Source organism: Chenopodium album, chromosome 1 (genome assembly GCF_948465745.1).
Source record: "Chenopodium album chromosome 1, dcCheAlbu1.1, whole genome shotgun sequence".
NCBI lineage: Eukaryota > Viridiplantae > Streptophyta > Magnoliopsida > Caryophyllales > Amaranthaceae > Chenopodium > Chenopodium album.
In genome coordinates this window covers 18,243,296-18,246,045 of record NC_137834.1, presented here as the reverse complement: position 1 = coordinate 18,246,045, position 2,750 = coordinate 18,243,296, and positions in this window count along the sequence as shown.

The window sequence follows — 2,750 nt, the reverse complement described above, 5'->3', positions numbered from 1 at the left end:
ACTTACCTATACTCGTTTTAGGTTGGTTTAGGATTTTATAAATAGTGTTTGATTTTGGGATAAGCAATTAACGACTAGTTTATTCCTTTATCAGGAAACGACCAAGCTCAGAGTTCGGAGCAAAACCAAGCAACAGCGGCAGCAAGAGCAGAATAGGGAAGACCCGACTCCAGCACCAGACGACAAGGCTGTCGTCTGCCAACAACATCTGGCGTCTGGTAACAGAGTTCAGCGCCTGACTCTAGATCCTAACGTCTAGCGACAGAGCCAATTCTTGACGCCAGAGATATTTCAGCAGTGACAGAGCCCGAAGCCTCTCAGAATGGTTATTTCAACCTCATACAGCAATTTTGGGTTCCTTGGTACGCCAGTTAGCCCCTATAAGCAAATTGACATGATTAGTAGTCGGCTCGATTACAATCGTAGTAAGTGATTGACCTTACAAAAAATTGTCTCACTTAGCTTAAGCGCCTAAAACACTGGCTCATTACAAGCACCAACATATCGGTTTAAAAGCAAGCACTTAAACGACAATATTTCCAAATATGGATTGTCGCGCATTCTTCTTAAACAACAATATTTCCAAATATGGATTGTCGCACATTCTTCTTAAACGAAAATTTTTCCAAAAATTGGATTGTCATCCCCAACTGACAATATTTCCAAATATGGATTGTCGTGCATCGTCTTCAACCACAATTTTTCCAAGATTGGATTGTCATCTCTGGCCAAGTTTCCAAGCGTGGATTGTCGTACTCCTTCTCTGTTTGGCAATTTTTCCAAGTTCGGATTGTCAACGCTGGCAAGTTTTCCGAGATTGGATTGTCATACACCCAGTTCCCTATGGCAAAATTTCCCAAAGGATTGTCGTAGGTTTCTATTCATCATAAATTTCGGCAAAGGTTCCTCAACGTGGATTGTCATTCATTTCAGTAAGGGGCAAATTTTCCCGAAGTGGATTGTCGGTCGACTCTTTTTTGCAAATGTTCCAATACGCGGATTGTCAATTGTGGCAATATTTTCCTAAAAGGATTGTCGCATAGCGTTGGCAAATTTCCAAGGTGGATTGCTTTCAAGAGTTATATTCCAAGGTGTGGATTGTCAATCGTAGCAAAGTTCTTTTGACAGATTGTTACGAAACATTGGCAACTTTTCCCAAAAATGGATTTTGGCAAATTTTCCAAGATACGAATTGTCGCTTCATCGTGGTAACATTTACAAGGATGGATTATTACGAAGCATTGACAACTTTCCCTAAATCGGATTATCATACATCATACAAGAGTTGTGTTGGCAACTATTCCCAAAGAAAAGAGGATTGTCATCACAGCAAAAGCACCGACATACTGGTTCACAAGCAGCAAAGCGCCGACGTACTGGCATAGCAGCATTAAGGATCAACAAGCAGTGATCTTTTCGAAGACTATCACAGCGGAAATTGGAGGTAGTTACAGGCGTAAAAGTCTTCAGGCGGTATTCTCTAGCTTGCGGAAGATCATCACATTAAATCGGTTACCTCTAGAGACGTGTACTCGACGGTGCAAGATACACGTTTCTTAACTCTTTTATCTGTTTAACTAATGCTAGTTTGCAGGTATCGGCGTTACAAGAATGATTTAGGATCGCAGAACGTTCTGAATCATTCTCCGTCCCTATCGCTACTTTGACTTTTGTTTTTGAAACTTGCGTTTCTCCAAACTCAGTCAAAGTGGGGGCTTCTGTAGACATCCATTTGTGTCTCCCCAAAACCAAACTCGGTGATGAGTACCTTTTGCGTCGAATCATAATCGAATGAAGTGAAAGTGTGGAAAGTCTAGTGTTGCGGATAGTTTTAATTTCTTTTCTTTTCTTTGTGTTTTTGAAAACCTATTTTAAGAAAACAGCCAATCCAGTTTGGTTGGTCCATAATAAGGGTCCAATAATGTTTTAGTTGGATGGGGCTTGAAAAGAGCTTTCCAACGATATATTATAAGCCCAATTCCGATGAATAATGAGGAAGTTATGGCCAAATTATTAAACTGGGCCCGGTTTGAGCCTTATATGCGGCCCAATGATAGAGGAGGGTCTAATATGGATTTATCATTCCTAATGCAATTAGGAATGGTTTTAGTCTTCTAGATTCTTCTAGAAGGTTCTTTTTCATTCCTAATTCAATTAGCATTGATAAATTGACTTTTGTTGACTTTTTGGAGTTTTAATCAGAATAAAAGAGTGTTTTTAAGGAAAATACGATTTTTTCCTTCTGTACGGTTAAATTTTATTTGAATTTAGAAAACGCGTGAAAAAAATTAATTAGCGCCTTGTGCTAAGCCTAGCGCTTGGCGCTAGCGTTAGCGCCTGGCGCTAATGGTCGACATGCTAAGAGGTATGAAGTCGCTTATTAAAGCTTAAGGCGTCTGGCGCTAATTGGTTTTTTCCTCGTCAAAACTCTTATTTGTTTTTTTATCTTTTTGGCTGATTTTCTCTATAAATAGCCTCATAAAATCTCCGTTTTTAATTATCAAATATCAACAACTCTCTAATTCTCTTCTCTCTCTAAAGCTAAAGCTTATTCTCTCTCTTTCTTTTCTTAACTAGCCTTTTTACAAACAAAATTCCGCATTCACAAGATCTAGAAGCATCTAGTCAAGTTCGAAGTTGCCTTAGCCCTAGATGTGAAAAGTTTTAATTTCTGAGGGTTTGGTCCCAAATCTCTATTTCAATTATTTAATTAAATTGTTTGTTTTATATTTTCCTTGAAGTTACTAACG